At 47.8% G+C, this 23,598-nt stretch overlaps 1 protein-coding gene across 1 annotated transcript in view; it reads left to right on the top strand.

Moving 5' to 3' along the window:
• The first annotated feature begins 206 nt into the window (after positions 1–206).
• The window catches only part of LOC144120560 (uncharacterized), a 66,402-nt gene continuing 43,010 nt past the window's right edge, over positions 207–23,598 (top strand). Inside the window, exon 1 of the mRNA XM_077653097.1 lies at positions 207–365. The gene's annotated coding sequence lies outside the window, so the exon portion shown is untranslated. The remainder of the gene's footprint in view (positions 366–23,598) is intronic.

Raw genomic sequence — 23,598 nt, 5'->3', positions numbered from 1 at the left:
CATTTATTATTGCTCAGCCGTTGTCGCTTTCCAATATCCGCGTGCTCAAGGAGGGGCGGGGCGGGGTGGGGTCAAGAAGGCGGGTGGCGAGGTGGTGGCAGTGTTGGGGTCCCGTGGCGGTGGCGTCGTCGGCGGCGGCGGCGCGGCGAGCGTAGGCCCCCCGTCGGCCGCTGGCGGCGGCTTCTTATCGATCGCGGGCTGACGGCTGGGCTCGTCTGTCGGCCGCTCAAATAGGCTCGTCAGAGGCGACGCCGCTCCAGAGCCAGCCCAGGTGCTGATTGAAGACAGGCGCGCGCGCTCAACGCGGCGACGAACACCACGGGCTGGGAACCGCGGCAGCCGGACAGCAGCACAAGCAGCAACAGGTAAGCGCCGCTCCTGGACACGCTGCGCAACGCCAGCCGCTGCGGGTGTGCGCGGCGGCCGTGCGTCGAGCGAAGAAGCCACGGGATGCTTCTTTTTTTTGTGTGCATTTTTTGTGAAGGCCTTCTTCATGTTTAACCGTCCCGTTGTTCTCTGACCGTTTCGCGAGAGAAATGTTGAGGAACCGCGCCCAACGGCCGCCCCCTCCGATGTGTCATTGTCCTCCGGCGTGCGACACAATGCGCGCTCTAGCGTGTCTCGGCTTTTCGGATCCGTCCGGAGCGAATACCTTTGGGAGAAGCCTCGTACAGCGATTGTGTACGTGTGCACCCGTGATGCCTGGAGTCGCGTTTCATTGAGTTCGCATTGGTTGGCAGTTGTCGCGAGCGACATGCGAGTGTCTGAAATGAAATGGTTATGCAATCGTTTCAGAACATAAACCGATGACTTGAATTGTTTAAATGGACCCTTGGAAGTTGAGTCAGATTACCCCCCTCCCAAAAAAAAGGAAAAAACAAGGAAGTTTTAGGTTGACTGCGTCTTGTTAGCGCCGCTTTTCGCGAGATTGAGAAAAGCAACTTCAGGAAGGCGGGCGTCGACAGGGGCGTGCCAGCGGCGAAACGAAACCAGTATTTCGCCAGCGGTAAATTGCATTCTAGTTGTCTTTTGCAATGTACATTGCAGATGGCGTTTTCTGACCGCCGGAAGTGCCAGCGAACAAGCCAGCGAACAAGCGTCACTAGTGTTTACCGTGTCCGAACTTGATCTTAATGTTCCACAATGTGCTCGTTCCTTGCATTCCTTGCATTTCTCTTCGTCTTCAGACGTTGATGTTTCTGAAAAAGTATGGAGAGAAAAATGAAAAAGGGGGCAAACGAAGAAAGTTAATTTGGACGATGGAAGAGATCTTGTGAAGTCAGCGCTGAGCAGGTCTTCCTTTTCACAACGATTACTGAATGTGAATTTTCTCCTAGGCTAAGAACATTTCTGTCACATTCGTATGTGGCAACCTAAGACAATGTTATCCAAATGAACTTCACCAATAAAATGTATATGGGAACTAAGGAGCTGTGCTATAGAGGGCACGCGCCATTTGTTGTCACGTGATTCATTAGGGTTCCGGGGAGGGGGGGGGGGCGGTGAAGTAGGCCTCGCGTCATAGGAGACGAAAACTTTCGGAAGTTTCTTTTATTTTCTCTTTTTCCGCATCAACGGATCCCCTTTCATACGCCTTATTCGTTCCGGGCCCGTTCATTACATATTCGTAAAGTGCAACAGAAAAAACATAATCCATCACTTCAGGTACAATCGCGCCCAAAACATGTTTCAGGCTGCCGAACCAGAGTGTGAGCCTGCAAACTGCTTCAAGCGTTACCGCTTTCCGCATAGAGCTACCTGTTACCCATAAAGATGACGACTGCGATCGTTGCAACTTGCTTATGCAACGAAACTAGGTATGCACTATCAGCAACGAATGAAACGCGAACAAGAAACCTGAGGTGGCAACACAGAGACTCCAACATATTAGCTCCTGGAGAGCAAATACAAGCGAGGTTGATTAACACTTCTGGAGAATTAAGAGTCCCAGCGCAATTTTCGGACTTAAATTGCCATCTGGTATTATTGTTCTTCCCTGGCTAAGAGCTTCTTATTTAGCTGTTCGTGGCTCAGTTCTCATGTTCGCGTTTCATTTCTTGCTGACAGAGCAATTCTGGCTTCTCTAGAGAGCTACGTTTACGAACTGTATCCTTTCACGATTGAATAACGGCGCGTCTGTGTAAAAGGAGTGTCCAATCTTCGCGATAAAACATGATTTTAAACGTCAGCACATCATAGCGTATCTATAACGCTTTAATGCACAGCAATTATTGCCTGCAGTTAGATACATCGAGACTCTAACATAACTTTCGTGGATGAGAATACCTGGTTCGCTGAATCACATTTTGCTATCATGCTCTTCACTTAGCTCACTGTGTTCAGCAGCCTGCATAAGCTGTGATAATATATTTTATTTACCTCGTATTGCGTTTGGCTACTACCCCACCAGATACCAACGCCGTTTGTGCCTCCCGGCCTCGTAGCACTAAGCGTATTTGAGAGCCGGTCTACATTAGTTCCTCGATGAGCAAGATCTCTTTGCCCCTGTATTGGAAAACAGAGTCCTATTTCTGCGTCGTGCATGCAGCACCAATGAATAACGAGTTGAACAGAAAATCATTAGCAACAAAACCGGCGCGAAGCCATTCATCCTCTGCATGTACGTCCATTTGAGGCGAAACAATAACGAGCCAGGCGTGCCATTTCAAAAGCATCGCGAACCGGTCAAAGCAGAGGCCTTGATCTTCCTCGACGGTGTTGTGACATATCATGCGCCTGTGGCCATCTGATAACTCGCCTGCAGGAACATTACGCGTACCAACTGATCCCTTGTCCCTCGCGTCTCGCGTGATCAGCTGCAATCTCGCAAAGCGCCTGTGTGCGCACCAACCTCCCCCAGCTTCGCTGATATCTGCCTTTTTGTGGTCTTTCTTTTCCAAATCCTTCTTTTGCGTTTGCCGAGCGAATAATGAGAAAGTAAAACAGCGGCGACAACAATACGGGAATGTAAACACAAGGGGGGGGGATGAGACTGCGCGGGCGATCGAGGCCTTCGACCTGGACGCCCCTCACCAGCGAACTAAGCGCGCAGCGTGTTCGACCAAGCAGACTTGGCGCCGCGCTGGACTGAGGCAGCAGCGTGCGTGTCTCGCGGCCATCAGCGCGATTACCGACGGCGAGCACATCGTCGCTCGCCTCCTTCACCTGGGTGCACTGCCGTAACTGTCCGGAGTCGGTGCACATGCATGCGCCGGTTCGATCCGGCACGCTGACCTACCTTCCTACAGCGGCACATTCTGGTGACCTCTAACGGCGTCGCCTAGCGCTAAACGATCTTGGTCTCCAACGACGACGCCTATCGTCGTTGAGAGAGGGGACATCGTTAAGGCCTCTTCCCATTGACCTTCAGGACGGCGCGCATACAATCTCGCTCGTCCAGCGGATATCTTTCCGGCCGCGTTCACAATGCATCGGCCTTGTAAGCAAGAGGTGCGAAGAATGCGCATTCACGCGCGGCTGTTGCACTGACACACCGCTGGAGTCGCTCGGGGTAAGAAATTTAGGGCAGCGTTTTTTTTTTTTTATGCAGACTAATAACAAGTGATTTGGGGGGAAAGGAAATGGCGCAGTATCTGTCTCATGTATTGTTGGAGACCTGAACCGCGCCGTAAAGGAAGGGATAAAGGAGGAGGTGAAAGGAAGAAAGAGGTGCCGTAGTGGAGGGCTCCGGAACAATTTCGACCACCTGGGGATCTTTAACGTGCACTGACATCGCACAGCACACGGGCGCCTTAGCGTTTTGCCTCCATAAAAGCGCAGCCGACGCGGTCGGGTTCGAACCCGGGAACTTCGGGCTAGGGCGCAAATCACGGGTTCAACTCGCAATAGCACGCGACATAATAGGAGACACGTAGGAGACACCGAAGAAAAGACAGGGGCGTTCACCCAGGCTCGATGTCCAAGGTTATGTGCGTCGCACTTGGGGAGAGGTGTGGAAAAGCGAAATAGAAGAGAGTAGAAAAAAAAAAGCAAAATCTCAACGTGGCTTCAGGTGGCCTATGGATTTAAAATGCACTGGGTGCATCCTTGTCAGACTCGAGCAAAAGTTCGGCTTGTCAGTGTTCATCTAAATACATTTCTCAAGCCTATGTGTTCCCGTGAATGTATCTAAAAAAAATACAACCCGTAGCTTAAAAAGTTCTTCCTCTGAGTTTTTTCCATGCCCTCTGCTACGGGCCACTGTGCCTATCGAAACACAGAGAAACATGTCCTTGACTAATGTTTAGTTATATACACGCACCCAAAATGCTCATTTATGGTCCAATTACAAATAATATCAAGGTAACGCACGAGAAACTTGGAGCTACTCGGCGTCTGCGAGCCGAAATGCTAGCAACTTGTGAAGCAGCTCAGAGCGCTCCCCCTTTTACGCAGTCCTTGAAAAGCTATGTGGGAACACAGTGAGAACTCTCTGGCTTCCAATAGCCCTTAGGGGCCAGAAGTGATGCGCTTAAAAAATCACAAAAGGCAAATCGAGATTATTAAGTACGCGAGCTCTGACGAGGACATAATGCAATAAACGAACTCGTGTTGGTGGTGGTGGTGGAAGACATCGACGAGGAAGGCAAATAATCGAGAGAATTAGTGATAATATGTTAGGAAATGCACACGCATACATCGTCCACTGTTCGGGAAAGACAGAGTTAACCATATCTAAGAATCCTACAGTACGCTTATTCGGCTAGTGGTTATGGTTATCCTAATAGTGAACCCCCCCCCCCCCCCCCACCCCCCCCCAAATAGCTGTGCGTGCACTTCGAGAAAGTAGAGGAGTCTGTGAAGTGCGACAATTGTCCATCAGAGAGCCATCTTCGTCACCGGTGCCACCAAGAAAAAGCTGCGTATACAATGCGCGTGAACTTAGAACGGTGGACCGGCACCCTGGGTAGGATACGCAGGCGCCATGTCGCGGCCTACTAGAAACGCGGTGGTAATCAATTATATTTAAAACAATGAGATTCATCTAGAAGACATAAAATAGTTGCAGTGTATTCAAAGGGTTGTAGCGAAGAAATTTTTGATACTGTTTTCACTTTTCATAAAAACAGACACGCGCATGTGTCTCGTGAATTTAAAGTGTTAAAAAGAAAGAAAAAAAAACTAGCACTTCATCTTTTTCTCCTCGTACATTGATCATTATGGGACGTCTTTATTTCACAGACACATAAAAAAAAGAGACACTCGTCCAAAATGGCGTGCCGCTCAGAAACTCTTCCGTCTGCAACGGGTCCGGCACGAAAGCTCCTCCCCACGCGTGCACCACACAGGGCCCCATACAGGCGCCCACACATGAAAGCGCCGCCATCGCTAATGGCCGGCGCAGACGGCGCTCCATTTCCGAGCCTCGCCGCTGGCATACACACCTGGCTGGCCGAAAAGGAGGCGTATACATAACAGGAAAAGAAGTGGGGCAACCGGACGCCAAGCAAAGAGCGAGCGGTCCCGAAAAGGGGGGCCCTCCGACGCTGGAAGTTATCGGCGCACCGGTGTATGTGTGTGTACAGGCGCGTATATGGCCACGGGCTCCATTACCGGAGGCCGGAACCCCCTTTGATGACATCGTTTTCATCCGCTTGCCCGGGCCGCCTCCACCGCCGGCCTTTGAGGTTGGACCCCGAGCGTCCAGCGTCGAACCTCCGAGTCGTTAATCTCCCATCGCCGAGGTTGCCGCGGGAAGGCTGGCTGCAGAAGAGAAGGCGGCCGACGTGCGCCCATCCTTCACGGGCGGACGAGTAGCGGCGTTTCCTGCCCGAAAATTCGCCCGGAAGGCGTATATGCCTCGAAGGAAGTTGGGCTTCTTTGTCTGGGCGTGAAATAGTTATATCGCTGCTTTAACCGCGGTTCCAGCCGATCTTTCGAGAGGTCTCGCAGTGTGATGCCCTCACAGTCTCCCTCCAATACGCTCCTTGAGAAGACATCCATTGACTCGAGACGATGAATGAAGTCCAGCGACAAAGAAAGACAGCGAACTCACCCAAAAGACAATTATTTCGATGGCACAACAACACCAGCAATGGATCTGCATTCATACACCAATATTTAGTGATTTCAGTTGCTACTGTGCCAAAGTGTTGGTGTCTTGCGGTTGTTCCTTTGTCCGCGTCTTCTGTGTTAAGTGTTGCGCAAGGTCATCAAGGTTCTATTGTCGCGCTTTCTAACCTTCATCCCACCGTTGTTACGCTTTGTGTCGCAGCTGTCGCCAGCGGACGAAGCAAACAAAGACTAGACACTGGCAGTCTAGGTAGGAGTCTAACCTTCGATCTGTCTTTTGCAAGGCCAGCGCCATCAGTTCGAACGGCCCGCGCGGTAGGCGGCAACAAAACGAAGAAAGCTCTCCGACTTCGCAGCGGGAAAAACAGTGCATGATACAAACGGTCACACGTGGTATAGATACGTACTCTTGGTGGCTCGCTCACAAAGAGTGAGCAGACAACTAAAGGGGAAAGAGGGGCTTGTTATGATGTACATGACGGAAGCCAACAGTCAATGAAAAGTCATCTTCCTCACAGAGAGTTGGAATTGATGACGTTGTTATGAACCTCAGGACAGAGGACGACTATTCATGCGCTTCCATCAATACTGTAGTATACTTGTTATCCCAATTTCCGGGTTCAATTCAATTCCTTTATTTTACCATATACATGATATAAAAGCCAAAAAATTTCTTTGAGCTGCGCGCAATTCACACGGTGGCATCGGCATTCAGGAAACGCCTGACAAGCAATCGGCTCCCCTCCCCTTTCTTCTCGCATTCAACATTCATAGTAGTTTGCAATGCATTTTAAAAAAAATATCGTAAAAGACACAGAATACGTATGAAAATGCAATGCACTCGTGGCTCTCATACCGCGCACGTTCCCGTATGAATAAAAAATATAAAACTACCCGCAGCTAACGTCACGTTAATCAATATGGTTGCAAGGTAAATTAACACGCATAGTATCAAATAAATGAGATGTGAATAAAATTATGGAGAGCATAATTACTCGCGTGAGCCACAACTCAGATTGTGGACTTAGCACATTACTCAGGATAGGGCACGAAGAAAGTACTGAAAATTTGTAACAGAGATCTGTAGGCGCAAAGAATTTATCTTCACAGACAATTAAATAGCTGGTTTACATTTCTTGTTGCCAACCGCGAAACTTGGCGCCCCATCGTGCATATGAGGTCTGCACGCAACAGCTTGCTGCCAACGTTTTCTTTACCAACCGGCTTGCGCATTTCAATGCAGCAAATTTCTTTTAAAGCGCGGTCGTCTATCTTGCCATCAGTATACTCGATGCGCGGAATCGTTTCTTGGCGTGCATAGCTGCCGTAACAAGGGTGAACGAAGCGCATTATTCTGTCGAGGGCAGGCGCGCCATCCAAGGCTCGACACACAAAATGTAGTCGGCGCTCACCGCACGAAACACTGCGCGTTGCTGAAAAGTTACGCCTTTACTTTAGCTCCAGATACATGGCATGAAAAAGCAAGGCACTCTGCAGTGTCTATTGTTTTTTGCTCTTGTTCTTGTTGAATTAAATAGCTATAAAGTGTGTATCGCAGTTGTCGCTGGCGCGATGCGGGTTAAAAATTACAATGAACGTGACTGTATACAAGTCATCGTCAGCAGAAAGCGCTGATAGCAGGCGAGATTTTTACAGCTCCACATATATTTTAGGACAGAACATTACTAAAGATGATGATGATGGTGATGATACAAGCAATAACAACAACAGTGATAATAGACCCGCCGCGGTGGCTCAGTGGCTAGGGCGCTCGACTACTGATCCGGAGTTCCCGGGTTCGAACCCGACCGCGGCGGCTGCGTTTTTAAGGAGGCAAAACGCTAAGGCGCCCGTGTGTTGCGCGATGTCAGTGCACGTTAAAGATCCCCAGGTGGTCGAAATTATTCCGGAGCCCTCCACTACGGCACCTCTTCTTCCTTTCTTCTTTCACTCCCTCATTTATCCCTTCCCTTACGGCGCGGTTCAGGTGTCCAACGATATATGAGACAGATACTGCGCCATTTCCTTTCCCCCAAAACCAATTAATATAATTAATAACAGTGATAATAGTAAAAATTGCAGGGGCCACTTAAGCTCCAACTTAAGGGTTTGACGCGATAGCTTTAATGGGTTCATTCCCATATATGCTGCATTGGTCATTCTCGATTTTGCATTCATAGATCCCTGGGAGTCATACTTCTCCTAGCGCACTGGTGCAGCGGTTAAGCGATGCGCCACTGCTCTACGATGGCAGGCGTTGCCATCTATGAAGCTTGTGTAGCCCAGGTTGCACTTCCCGGGCGACCAATCATTAATTTACCTGCCACGGCGGTCAGTTTGCTCACAACCCGGTGGGCAGGTTGTGAGGACGCCACAAGGTCACGTGACCTAGTTGCCCCCCCCCCCCCCCTCCCAGGTTGCTTCTCCGAGGATTTCTCGCTCACAACGCCGACGACGACGACGGAATTTCTGCACAACGGAAGACAACACTATCGCATTAATAAAAATTGTCGAAAACGCAGTCAAATAGGAGCGCGACGCTAAGCCCGCGAAAAAAAGTTGAGTTTTGAAAAAAGGCAGAAAGGTTGAAAAAAGGTCTGAGGTGATTGTTGAAGTTTGGATATAGGTCCAGGGAAAAAGACATCTATTTCTGACGATTGCAAATTTTCAGCACAGGTTGTACGAGTTTGCGCGAGTGGCGAGGCAAGACCGCGCGACACGGCATGCAGCTTTTAATTCCCGTGCCTTGCAAACTTGTGTTGTGTATACTGTTGTGTAAAAGCGTCATTCACAAGTAGCCCATTGTCATTAACGCGTCAATCTATTGAAAAATACTCAATCTCTCCCTGAAATGCCCGCTTCTTTTTTCGTCTTTCGTCTTACAAAACCGTTGGCGCTTAGCTCATATAAGGTTAGTACGCATTCTGTTTCAGTACCAAGCACTCACTGATTTCAGCTGAACTGTTTGCTTTTTTTTTCTCAGATGAGAGACGACGAAGAAAAGATTTCGTGAATTCGTCGAGAGCACGCAAGTTGATGGGTGCGCCGATATTTATTGTCCTACACGCGGCACACAATGGCGTGAGAGAATGAGTCCGAATCGAATTCAGGACGCGACACAATGTGCAGACAACAATGCACTGGCGAGCGCGCGGGTCCGCAAGCGTAGGAGTGTGTGTATATATATATATATATATATATATATATATATATATATATATATATATATATATATATATATATATATATATATATATATATATATATATATATATATATATATATATATATATGCATGTATACACACTCGCTGGGTACGTGTTCGTTCGCCGCTATAGCCGTCGTTTCTTCCGCGTCGGTGAATTCGTAAAGCCTTTCCTCAGGCCGACCTCTGTGTTCGAATGGGCTCCGGCCGCAATGGGACACCGCAGCGAGCACAACACGGGGAAGAGGGAGAGGCTCGTGCAAAGGGGATTTCGAAGCGGAGAATGCCGGAGAGTTGCATCCTCAGCTATGTTACATCTCAGCAGTTCCTTGCAGCACTGCCAAAGCTGCGATGAGTGCAGAGGCGACGTTCTGACGCTGCAGAATGTAGTGCCAATATAAAGAGGGCACATGGCGGGATAGTGCGCTTTGAAGTGCACATTCGCCAAACGCCATTTCAAATGGAGCATTAACGTACGCTCGCATTACGTACGCTATTTCCCAAGTTTAGTGTGTGCGACTCTTGCGCATGCTAAAATGACGCTTCCAGCATGGCCGCCCACTTCGGAGCAGGAATCATCGCTTCGGAGTAAAGTCGTCGTTGTTACTGGGTTTTGCAATACGTTCATTGCTCATAAATGGGGAATCGGGCTTTCGTTTACTCTGATCTCAACTAGCGATAATTTTGCTTTGTTTTTTATTATTTTTCTTATTTCTAGTGGAGATTCTGCCGCTCAAAGACCTAGAGAAGATAGTGCAGGACGATACGCACTACTACGAGCTCCACCGTCTGCGTTCTTTAGCCTGAAATATTGAGACTGAGATCACTCTCATGATAATTTCGACCCTAATAGTGGAACAGTTCTCTCCCTGGCAAACATTCCCCACAGTGCCTATGTCTCATCTCTCTCCTCAATCTAATCGGAATAGGTTTCAGAAAAGAAAACTACAAGTTCGAACATCGACTTCCTACTTAAGCCGCATACAAATGTTAACTATGCAGAACATAAACGCTGCCCCAGCGGCTCGTGCTTAAGCCATAGTTAAGAGCAAAAATAAAAAGAGATAAAAGAGCACTGAAGACTACTAGCCTACATAAAAAAATCTTGGGGTCCTTCTTAAACGCAGTCTTAAAAAAGAAATTGCGATAACATTTAGGTTGTCCTCTATGGTGTCTACAACGAGCGTCAAATGTTTTATTGCGATTAAATTTTATGTCAACGACTCTCTCAGTCGCATTCATAGATTCCTGAGAGTCCTCGTACCACTCCTGGAGCAGTGGCGCAGCGGTTAAGCGATGCGCCACTGTCCGTGCAGGTGGCTGTTTCAAACACAGCCACCGGTGTGGCTTGTGGGACCCAGGTTGCTCATACCGGGCTCAAGTAAGGCTCATGCGCAGCGCCACGGTGGGCAGGTAGCAATTGCATTGAAGTTATTTGAATTAATTTTCTTACCACATGCCACGCGAGGCAGTAGCTCACACCCCGGTAGGCAGATTGCCACCTGCCCCAGTGGGCAGGTTGTGATGACTTCACGAGGTCTCGTGACCTCCTTTGACCAATCAGAGAATTTCGTGACAGAGAACGAGGAATTTTTTTTTTCTTATGAAACAACAACTACAATGCAGTCGTATCAAAAAAACTGAGCAAATTTCAGAGTGAAGAGCATATCGCCTGCTTTATACGCCTAAGGAATCACAACCCTCACAGTAAAACATCAATGAAGGCCTGAGTCAGTGCATTTTTTCGGCGCTGCGTGTGCTTCTGGAATATGGTGACTTGTAAAGCGCAAAATTGAGCAAAAGAAAAGAAGATAAAGTACAGAAGGCAAACAGAACATGCGGTGTTCTCTCAAGCCATACACCTACAGAATTTCGAGGTCGTCATAAGAGCGAAACACAGCTGCTCGGTGACACTATCTCGTCCCACCAACGCACGTCACACCAGGACATCTACTGCACGGGCTTCTCGGAAGGACGTCCACCCGGCTATGGGCTCCGTCAGCTCGATTTAGAATTGCCCCTCGCTGGAGAGGAAAGAACAATGGAAAAGTGGAGTACTCGTCGTATCTCGCCGCAGCTGACCGACACGCGCCGACCGGAGCTGATTGTCGCCGCGATCCCGGAGGGGGAACTTCGAGTGCTTGGTTGGTGTCGTTATCTCTTCAATGATAAGCGTCGCATCCGCTCCGGCCAAATCACAGCTGCGTGACCTGGAAATTTTATGAGACATGTATGTAGTGGTAGCTTCCATATCCGCGTCACCATTTATTGATTGATCGCGTCACTTGTTTGTACCTTTAGTGCATTACTACCATCACTTGCTCAAAATATGTCAAAGCTATTCAAACGCTATTCAAAGCCGCAACCAGAAAGTGATTGCTGTAGCAGAGAAATGCACAAGCATCAATACTGCTAACGCAGATTTGTCGCATCATCTCGTACGATCATTGCTACACACCTACGCAGAACCGGATGTTGCTGTTTTTTCTGTTATTGTGAGATAGAGTATTCGTCATATATTGTTTGACCCAATCGCGTCCTCTGGCTTGCATTTAGAACGCGAAACCTTTCTGCGATGTAGGCGACTTCAGTATATTGCGCGTGTGACGCAAGAGATGTGATGCAATCACGGGCTGTGCTGTAGTAATGATAGGTCGATAGAGCAACGTTTCTGCTCTCCCTCCGCAGTAGCTGTTATCTTTTCTTATTTTTTTCATTTCAGAACCTTTGTGCGTCATTAGACTCTCTGATTAGGCAACGCGGTGTCCTGTCCTATTATCACTCTGTGCATACAGATAACATGCCAACAAATCGCGAAATGACGTCAGAGAAGGAGAGTAAATATGTACGCAAGGAGTTTATTTTCGATACTGGAACGATCTATGGGGTCGTCCCGTGGCTGTGCGACGACTTCAAGCTGATTTATGATGCGCGTCTTATTGCACATGTTATTGGAAAGCAAACACAAAGCGTTCTGCGACTGTTTTGTTTCTAATCTTGTATATTAGTGTACATAATTCCACGCTATTATTCACACTAGCTGGCTCGTCGGCCAACGGAGTGTATGATTACAAAAGCCGCAGCTCTGCAACGTTGTTTTTTTTTGTGTGTGTGAACTCATTCCGGAAGCGTTCGCGCTAGAGTTTGAAGTGTGCTGTGTAACATTCACCTCAAACACAACACTGTGAACGTCTTACACCCGTGAGCTCCGAACGCTCGCCGCAATTGCGAAGAAAGTTGGCACACAAAAATTGGTATCCGGTCATCGCGCGCCAAAAATATGCGCGCAAATGACCACCCACGTGACCGTATCCGCTCCTCCCCGCCTTCCAACCGCGAACAAACCCATATGGGTCTAAATCTGCGAGGCACGAGCCGCACATTGCGAGGGAATTGACAACAAAGTTTTCTACCGCGTAGACAACGATTTCTGTCGCCCCTGTAACCCTTAACTGCCACAGTACCCCCCTATCGCCCGTTGCCAACGCATTTCCGAACTTCGCCCATGTCCGACACCTCGACAAAGAGGCTCACGGGCGCGTGCTCCATCGTGGATGTCTCCCAGCTAAACGTCCGCCGCTTATCTTCGACGTGCGTCAAAGCAGCTCGCTCTGACGTCCGTGGCGCCCAGCCGGAAAATCGGCCCGAAACAATGGAAGATCGCTTGTCTCTCGCGTGTGCTTACAGCTCTCCTCTGCCCTTTCTTACGTATCTACTTGTTTGCCACTCGGCGTTTACGAGGAGGTGAGCTTTAAAAGCGCGTGGACGTGCGAATAACATTGTACGTGCGTCTAACTTCGGCCGAAGTGGGTTGTGTACATGCGACAATCGAGATAAGCTGCTGTCGAGCTACGTGGGCTGTGAAGAAGAAAAGTACAGAAACTGGGAAAAAAAAAAAACGAATTCACTTCGTGCCCTGTCCGGCAATCTAACTTTAGACTGACTAAAAAAGAGAAAAGCATTTTCAATGTTCTTTAGCACGACGACATTAGCGCTGAGTGGACAATGGCCTCTATCTCGGATCTTCAGTCAGCTCTATCCACCACCAGTTGCGGCTCCGCTGTCCCAACAAATTTCTTACTTCGCCCAGGTGCATTTCATTTTCTTTATTTCCGCTTGGGAATTAATATACTCGTTTTTGAGGCAACAAATCCGTAGAAACGTCCTACGAGGTATTTACAAGTTGCTAAAAGTTGTAGCCAAATTTCAACATAACCAAATGACCGAAGAAGTTCGCCAGTTGACATTAGTACCTAGAAAGAGTTCCGCATGCGCCTAATATGCGAGCGCACCATGGGTGCACCGTAGGCAAGTACGCACGCTGGAAAATGCCGCAGAGAAAATTTGATAACGATTTCTTTCCTGGCGCTTTTTGTTTTATTTCGTTCCCAATTTATTTTACAGGTATAAATTTTATAGGATTACGCAGGCTGGCTTACAAATTCCGCATAATTTTGTTAACTAAATATCATTGGCATGGCATGTGGCGCTAAAGTCCTGGATATACAATATTTTATTATTATTGTTTTGTTATGGTCAAGCCTTGGAAACCCATTGATTGATTGATTGATTGATTGATTGATTGATTGATTGATTGATTGATTGATGATTGATTGATTGATCGATCGATCCAATCAGTTCAGTAAATCGATCGGCCGACGAATCGACTTACTAATTTCCAACATGCTTGTAGCGTTATTTCGTCCCGCCTGTGATGCAGAAACCTTCACCTAAATAACGTATTTCTGTTGTACTTTATAAATCTGGATATCGAAACTTTTCTTTGCATTTATGTATGTAGACACTTACGGCGCACAACGGTTTATTTTTATGTTTACCTGTGTCTTGCGAATAAAGTAAAGCCCTCCGTTGTGTAAAAGCAGACAGTTACGGGCCAACGTATTTCGCCGTTTTCTACCATGACTTCTTTTATTTTATTCCTTCCTGCACGGACGAACTCAGACAATAACTGAGTCCCCGGGCAAACTCGGTTTGCGGGCAGCGTCTTCCAACCGACAGCTTCGAACAAAGCGCAAGCAGACGAGAATGCGAATAGAATCGAGGTATGCACACAACAGGACGAGGCCGAACAAGCAAATATCAACATTCTCTGTACACCGGCGAATGCCAAAGGAGCTGCGCAGGTGGACGGGAACAAAAGCAAAACAAACGTGCTCGCTTCCATCTCCTACATGCGAGCTCTTGATCAAGCAGACAGCAGACAGAGGAGACCACCGCGTGGTGCTGACTCCTAAACAGGTGCTCTAGGGAAGAAGTGGGATGGGTTCGTGTTGTTGTCTGTGCACCTGGAGAGGTGCATTTCCCTAACTGCACATACGCGCTGCCGCAAACACCGGCAACAAGGGAGCGCTCCTCGCTCGGAGCCTCCTTGAAGCTGCCAGCTGTATAAGTGGCTCCAGAGCGGCAAGGTGTGTATTATACTCGGCTCGGCTGTCACGACGAAGCAGCAAGTGGGGCGGAAACCGGAGGAGGCTCTGCAGGGGAAACAATACAGGAGGAGACGGCGGATGTCGAAGGCCCCGGCGTCCGCCTGAAACGCTCCTCCTGCTCGCTGCGTGTTGTCCGGAACCGAGGACTTGTCCTTCTTTGTTTGCCGACTCCGCATCTGGGGACTGCTGGAGCAGCCGACTGCTGCTAGCGAGCCGTTTGTTTTTAGCTTGCTTGTTTGTCCAACGCGCCAAGTGACTGCTCACGGCGGTCGACCAGCAACTCCCCGGTGCGATAAGCGGACATGTTGCACGCACAGAGTCACCTTGAGGACAGCGTTATGCGCAGTTTCAACACACACACACACACACACGCACGCACGCATTCAGTCAAAGATCGATCAGTTAGCCAGTCAAACTAATAAATGGTCGATCGGTCAATCAATCATCAGTCAACAGAACAACCATTCGCTCAATAAATCGATCAATTAATCAGTCAATCGCTTCATACCATAATACCATAATGCTGACATAGTAGTAAGTGGGTTTTTTTATTAAAATAATAATAAAAAGGAAGAGAAATCTTTTTGCTAGCCCCGGCATCTGCCATATGCGCTGACGCCCCGAAATGCTTCTGCACGGACACTTATCTGGCGACCGACACAGGGGCGGCGCGATGCCCCGTCCCGTGGTCTCCCCTTGTGCGCTGGCTCAGCTCGACACGACCTGAGCGAGCAGCCTTTAACGCCGTCCCGTCTCCTCGAACCGACGCGCACGCACCAACGCGGCGCAACAGGCATTCGCTCTGCGGCGGGCTGGCCGTAAATGTAATCCCACCAAACAAGCGCGCGTCGTTTCTTCGCGGCCGAAGAGGCAAGGACGGCCTCAGGGACGGAGCCCGAATCTGATCAATAAATCAATTTCGCGCCAGGCGTCAGCGGCAGTCGTGCCCGGAGAGCGACCCTCCTCTCGGCGAAGACGGGCCGCGACTTGAACAGCTCGGGGACAGCGGAAAAAAGACGGCAACTACCCTTCACCAGATCCGACTCCCCGCGCCAGCGCGCACGGGCGCGTCGGGGTGCGAGTCTCGGTGGTGTGTCCGTCTGTGTGCGTGGCTGGACCTTTTTGTGAGCGACCCTCTCCACGGAAACCGGCTAACAAAGCGAACGTGAGTGAAAACTTGAGGTATCGCGTGTAGCGCACGACAGGGACATTGGTGGGGCCCTTGCTCAATCGCCGCAGAGATGACTGTTGAGAAGCTGTGTGTCCAACTGGGAACCTGAGAACCAGTCTCCTGAGAGCACAAAAAATATGTCACCCGACCCGATTCGTGTGTTTCAGGCTTCAACGACATAAGGGAACGCGGACCGGCCGTATGTATGGTGCGCTTTGAAAAGGGCAAGGACACTCCAGCACAGACCACGTAAAAACGTAAATAATAAAACACGATAAGGTATGTGTGTATATAGCGAATCCAGCGTGTCCAAAGCAGCAGTGACCGTTTACAAAGATGAACGACGCCTAATGGAAGGCAACATTCGTGCATAGACTCTCACATCGTAAATAACAATTATTGTTCGTAAACAGCGCCCTGACATAAATTCTAATTCGCACTCCGCATTTCTTGACTCTGCATCTCAGGCCAAAACATTTCCTCTTCTTTCTTGGGTTGTCTCCTACCGTTTTTAATGACGTCCCTAGGGAGACTGTATATCTTTGACAACACGATCCGCGTCCACCTTTCTTTGTGATTTATGTTGCTGCAAAAACCAATAAAGAAAAAAACTTGATGCGACCTTTGCCCCCTCCTTTTTTTCCTTTCTCCCGAAATCCAGATACAGAGAGGGCCTTGCTTGACAGATGGGGCACAGAGAAACGGCTCGTAATTACTTCCGCAATGATGAGACGGAGAGCTGTGCAGCAAGCAATTGAAATTGCACGGGTCCGTCTGCGCGTACAAACGCATAGAGCCAACTGTTAGCGTTACTCTTCAACTGAAACTTTCTTGATTTTCCATGCTAATAATCTCCACGATCGTCGTAACACAGCTGCTGAAATGCGAAATTACGCGCTCTAGCGCGCGCTCTGAAAGCCACCTTTGCGTGCGCGCGCAGGGACCGACGAACTGGATATGGCAAACATTAAAAACTGTTCCGGAATATAGCGGAAATGAACCGCGGGGGAGCTTAATGAGAAAGCTGTGAGCGCGCGCAATAGCACTCGGCCGAGGAAGTTGAGAGCGGAAGTGAAGATGTAGGGACTCCTGGTGGAAATTTCGATTACTTTTACCAGACAGAGTGCGCATGCGAGCGGCCTGGGCTTGTGTATATTCCACCTCGAAGCAATTTTTGCTCCAATAATTTTCAAAAGAGGGGCAAAGTTTTCGTGCGCTTCGCGAAGGTGACAGAGAGCCTGGTCTTTAATTTGGAGATGTGAGCCGTGTCCGCAGAAGATAGAGAGAAAAAGGGTAAAAGAAAGACGCTGCTTTTCATTCCCATCTTGTTCCATAACTATGTCACACAAAAACAGAAACTATACGTGAATAACAACATTCATATCCCATAAAGAAAAAAACAGAGAAGAAAACACACAAAGAGACGCAGTCGATAACGCTGCCTAAAAGCAATATTGAACTGTGACAAAAAAAAAAAAACATTTCCAGCGCCTTCATGTAAGCCCCAGCACGGGCTCAGCCGCCGCGTGTCTGATGTGAAGGCGCCAAGAAGCAGCAGCAAGAAAGCCGCTTCCTGCGACTGCGGTAATTACAAACCTGTCTCCGCGGTCCTCGTGGAAATGCCCGCTGGCATTACGGGCCCGCTCGCAGCCGCATATACCTTACAGCGCGAGAGCCGCCGGTATGCGCTCGGGTCTCGCAACGTCAGACAGGTAGATGTGCGCCCGAAACCCAGCCGGCGGAACACCGCGGAGTGCCCGGATGTAGCGGGGAGAAGGGGCAGGCGTCGCCGCCTTAGTCAGCGCTCTCGGCCGTAATGGAAACTTAATCTCCCTTCGCCCGCCTCATTCGCCGTTCATTACAAGGTGTGGCGCTCGTGTAACACGGGGTGTCGTGTCGAAGAAGGTGAGAGGGGAACAGAGGGGCGTTGAGGGGAGTAGGAACCACTGACGCGTCGGCGGAGTTAGGGGCGCTGACAAATCCCTTCTGAAAACTACTATTTTGCACGACGCCAGTCGGGCTTTGCCGAGAGACAAATGCGTCGTGCGGCGAAGTCACGAAACGCTGCGGCCGATTTTATTAACAAATGGGTTTTACTCGGCGAAACACGTATTAAGAATGTCGTGACCTTTGGCGTCATTTGGAGAAAGGAAACGAGTAGATCTGTTTAACTCTCTGCTTTGAGGATGTGTCAGTTGGCTTTTCGGCACTGACGCGGGTTAGGTCCGCTGTCGAGAAAAGTTTGCGCCCATCCAGAGAAGATGAACGACGTGATTTTCGATTTCAACCCCTTCAACCCTGAGGTGGAGCATTAATTTCTGTAGTGAGAACCTAGGGGTAGTGGTGGTTTTTGAGCTCTTCTTGCATTTCTGGTCGATTTCTCTCTACTTCATTTCTCCATTCTGCCTGCTATCCTTTATTTCCGCTGCCCCAGCTCAGGTGCTTCAGTATCGATGGCAGATGCCGGGGCTAGCAAAATTCTTTTCCTTCCTTTTTACTATTATTTTTAATAAAACCACCATTACCCCTAGGTTCTCACTACAGAAATTAATGCTTCACCTCAGGGTTGAAGATGAAGGGGTTAATAGAAAGCTTCAAACTCAATCCTACTTGCTCACTCTGCTACAGTATGGTCGCTCGCTGACTTTAGCGCACCGAAAGGCTGGTTTATCGTGACACCTTGTAGGAAAGTATCCATGTTGTGGTCATTACCGCGCTCCTGCCACAGCAAGATGGCCAACTTCACCATCTCCGCGTCGAAGCAAGTCCCCTTGCCCGCGACTCTTTTTTTTTTCTACCGTCCTTCCGCTGCCGATGTGACAGCTCGCACTGTTATCGCTTCGCTTTCGCGAAAGAAATACTATCCTCGCCTAAATTTATGCTGTCTCAGTTGCACGTAAAATCGCATGCTCCCGCGGTGGCAATTGAAATTATTTTATTTCCTTGTTGCTCGCCTGCTTTGATGTGAGAGAACTCCTTTGTGCAGTCTTGGTTGAAACACACTAAAGGCGCTCTTGTACCAGGGGCAAAAGGTTGTGTCTCAGGTGACCTTGTCAGTCGTCCAACTTGTAGGATCCAGTGCAGGAGGGTTGTGAGAAATATTGAATTTACCAAGCAATCAATACTGTGCGCTCAAATTTGCCAGTAGAGTAGAACTAAGTGTAAATTATTATCCCCATCTCTCACAACAAAAATAGAGACTAGAGTTATCTCTTTAATAAAAAATATATTGCTGGTGGACCATAACAAGTCGACGTATGTGTACAAAAATTATGACCAATGGGAAAAAGATTGGTAGCAAAAATTATGAAAAGAGAAGTGATGGCTGCTTCGTGTAGGGAGAAAGAGAGATGCAGCACCGGTTTACTATTCTATTCTATTATATTCTATTGTTGTTCTAACTATACACCATACACAATGCCCAACCTCCCCTGTATTAAGGAAAACACCTGGAAAAGCTGGCACTGCGGCAGTGTAGAGGCGCACAGCACTCGGGGTGCTCTAAAGCTCTGCAGAGGTAGAATGGAGAGAGGAAAGACAAATTGCTTCCAATCTCCGCCGCTTCGAATCGCACGCCAATTTGCTGCATATACAGTTGGACGTTGGCCGTTGTCTGGCCTTGAGTGAATAATTTTTTTTTTCAAACACCTCATATATGAAAACTTGGGGACTTCTTAACTACATTCTTAAGGAAGAAAATGCGACCGCATTTGGAAATTGACCCACACTCAAATATTCTGAAGGACCCCACAGATTTTGGACTAAAAATGGATAAAAGTGAATTATTTAAGGATTAGTAGATAGATTAAGGTAGAATAATTGGTCAGGTTAGTATAATTCCGTATGATTTCAATGTTATGAGTATTTTCTGTCTTCTTTCATGCCCAAAATGTATACATGTTCAAAACTTGCTTTATGTGTTGTTGGTGTTTCTTTTTTAACTCTTTATTTGCATTACCACTTCTATAACGATTTAATCCATCACTTGCACTTGCCGACCAATGTATGGGTGACAGGGCCCTCATCAGGCAGAGGGCATCTGCCTTTAGCCCTGTTATCAAACACCAATTGTGTCTGAAAGAATGTTCCAAATAAACAAATAAATAAGTAATACTCATTTTACATTTTAGTCATCAGATTTTAAAATTTGGCGTTGCTTATGACGGCACGACCTTCTCGCCCAATCAGGGAATTTCGTTATGGAGGAACGGGTGGTTTTTGCAAGACGACAATCTAAATGTCGATGCATTAAAAAAATCAAGATGAGGAGTTTTACTGACACTATTAACGCACTCCCGATATCTCGCACAACATCGCTGTCTGTCCAAAACACAAAACGTAATCTGCAACAACACCAACCGAAGCAGAGATTCAATAGATGTGCATGCTTAATAACATTTCAAGTTTTGCCCCCTGTAACTCTGGCGACGTCTTCGTATATCTGTCTCCTATGCTTTCTTTTATTTAATTATCCAGTAAATGACACCATTACCCTGTACAGTGTAGTTTATTTGCATGAATGTATAAAACGGTATTACATTTGTCTAATCCTGTCTTTTTTCATAAATGCGCAACTGAAGAGGTTTTAGAATCCGAAGATCTTAAAGGCATCAAATGCATGAAACGTGCTAGTAAAGTATGCGAAGTCTTCTTGTGCTACCTTTCGGGATTATGTGTAATCGACGAGAAAAGTCACGACGGCGTTCAGGCTTTTCCGCAAAACACAGCGCCGGCAGGGGCCGCAACGATGACGTCAACTACGGCGGCGCTTCATCTCCAACTACTAAACGCTTGCTTGAAGGAAGAAAGCCAACGACGCTGAAGGTATAGCCCATGAAGCTTTGTTCAGCGCCATCGGACGTCGCACGGCAGGATATGGGCGGAAATCTAGACAACAAAAACATCATCATGAGCTTCTCCGCACGCCTATTAAGTAGTGAGAAGAAGCATAATCAACGCCGCAGTATTCAATAGACTATTGTCATTTTTTATTAAATACTAAAGCAAATACTTGACAAGCTTTACCTATAGAAGCTTCATACGTTCGAATATCTGAACCACTGAATCTGGTCTAACCCTCAGAAAACCATTTCATCATCCTTTTAAGGGGCCTGTCGATACCAAGAGGGGCAAGCCTGAAGGAAACTGCTGCGCTATAAGGCATTTATATGCTTTTTAAGCCTTTACCAAAGCACATGCGCTAAGATATAACTGCAGTGTTGGCCAAATGTTTAGGGTAATCCCCCAAGGTGGAGTATATTTGTAATAAGTGAGTAATTACTCATTGACATCCACCCGAGCGCAGCCACACGGCTACAAAGGAAAGCTACACAGCTTTTCGAACCCCGGACCAGGACGAATTTTTCTTTAACTGCGAAGTTTCTGAGAAAGCTGTATAGCTTTCCTCTGTATCCGTATGGCTGCGCTCGGGTGGATGCCAAGGAGTGATGATGATTATGGATTTTTATGGCGCAAGGGTAGCTATGGCCAAAGAGCGCGATGTCACAAGGTATTTTTTCTTTTTTCTCAAGGTAGGGTCAAAGACCCATTTCCCAAGCATTTCACCCTAAATAAGCCGAGCACCAGACCAGGGGAAAGCTTGTACCCATTGTATCACCGGTGGGTACCCGGCGGCACTGGGGATCGAACCCCGCACCTCCCGCATACGAGGCGGATGCTCAACCACTTGGCCACCGCTGCGGTGTGGATGCCAAGGAGTAATTACTCCCTTGTTATAACTGCACTGCACGTTAGCTGCTCTCAGTAAAAAAGTACTCAACTGAAATTCTGAAAAGGGGGCTACCTAGGAGCATATGCCGAAGTCCATTCTCTTTGAGGATGGTTTGCTCTTTTGTACGTAGTCGCGGTAGACGTTATTGCTGACAATAACGGAGCTGCAAAGGATGAGTACGATAAACGCGCTCGGGAACACCAGGCGGCGGCTGCCATACTGCCTCAGAGGCCGGCAGTGGGAAGGAAAGGATAGCCTGATAGCCTGTGATAGAGGATATACTGTGATAGCCTGAAAGAAATCTCTAGTGCTTCTATTCTTTTCTACTCCTTGATTTTTTTCCTGTCTTTTTTTTTTTCGTTCGCTGCTTGTCGCCACCGCCCCGTATACTCGCGGTACACGGGCAGAACGTCAGACGCGCCAGTGCGAACGGGGACAGCATTTGCGCGCGGAGCTGCAGAACACGCACGCATCCGATTTCCGAAAACCGCGCAGATCAAACATCTGGCCGGGACGTGTTTTCCTTTGGCGAGAAAACTCTCATGCCGAACAATACTGAAATAAAAAGTGTGAAGCTTATATCTGGATAAGTAAAAAATATTTAAGCCTCTAAATGTTAGAGAGCGGGAGAGACCGAGACGGGGGCGTGAGGGGGAAGAGGAGGCGAGGGGAGAGCGGCTGCCGCGAACATCAGCGTTTATGTGTACACAGAACTAGTCGGAGTTGGGCGAATTCGCTTCGCTCGCAGCGTCGCTATCCGCCTGAAGACGGCGTGCATGTCCGTGTTCCAAATAGCGAACAAGCGAGGAAGAGGAAAGAACACGGAAACGAAACGGCAGCCGACCTGAGCAGCTTTGATTCTGAGGTGGGCCGGCCGCGTTTTCGCGGAGGACGCCCGTTCTGTGTCGCGGCTTATTGCAAATTCCAACGACCAGATCGAACAAACGCGGGAAATTCTTGCGCGCGGAGTGCAGTCCATGGTGCTCAACGGAACGGACAGCACACGAACTGCATCGGACGCCGCGCCGCGCTGAGAGCGTGTTGTGGGAAAGCCATACCCACGATTTTGTTTGTGGGTTTCAGGTGACACTCAGCTCTACTGTTGCTTTTAGGACAACCGAGTTTCTGCATTAAAATGAAACTGGCCTAGTTCAGCAGCCAGGGAGACATCTGGAATGCAGCGATTCTATCACTAGCGGTGTTATTGCGCTCCTTCTATTCAATATATATATATATATATATATATATATATATATATATATATATATATATATATTCGCACAGGCGAAAAACACTTTGTTACTAACGTTTCGGCCAGGGTCCGGCCTTCGTAATTTATTAATATATTAATCGAAGTATTATTATCCCACTAATCAGCACTACATATTAAAAATTAAACATTCCCTATATATATATATATATATATATATATATATATATATATATATATATATATATATATATATATATATATATATATATATAGCAGACAAGGCAAATGAAGTGAGGGGCTCGTTTGACAAACATATTAAGGAAGCCAACAGTCACCGAAATTAAGGTGCATAGGGGAATGTTTTTTTTTAATATCTAGTGCCAATCAATTAGTTTTTTTAAAAGAAAATTACTTATAAAGCAGCAGTAAAAACAACCATGCCGCCGGTGGGATCCGAACCCACGACCTCCGAATATCGCGTCTGGTGCTATATATATATATATATATATATATAGGGTTAAGAGAAGTGGATACTTCTACAGAGACATTTATTTGTAGACGTTTCGATCACGGTCCGGTCTTCTTCAGGACTTCACTCTTATGTGACATTAATTTGTCAACGTTTCGACCGCGGTGCGGTCTTCTTCAGGACTTGATACAAATTCCCTGCCAGTGTGTCGCTTCCCAGGAATCAGCCTAAACGTTAATCTGGCTAGCCTACAGAAGATTGAAGTACTGACGCACCTCCAAGAAGTCCTGCAATTTCTTAAAACTCTCGGTGATACCAGGTTGCTGGTACCAGGACACGCACTCTAC

The sequence above is a fragment of the Amblyomma americanum genome, chromosome 2 (genome assembly GCF_052857255.1).
Source record: "Amblyomma americanum isolate KBUSLIRL-KWMA chromosome 2, ASM5285725v1, whole genome shotgun sequence".
NCBI lineage: Eukaryota > Metazoa > Arthropoda > Arachnida > Ixodida > Ixodidae > Amblyomma > Amblyomma americanum.
This window is presented reverse-complemented; position numbering and strand designations above follow the sequence as displayed.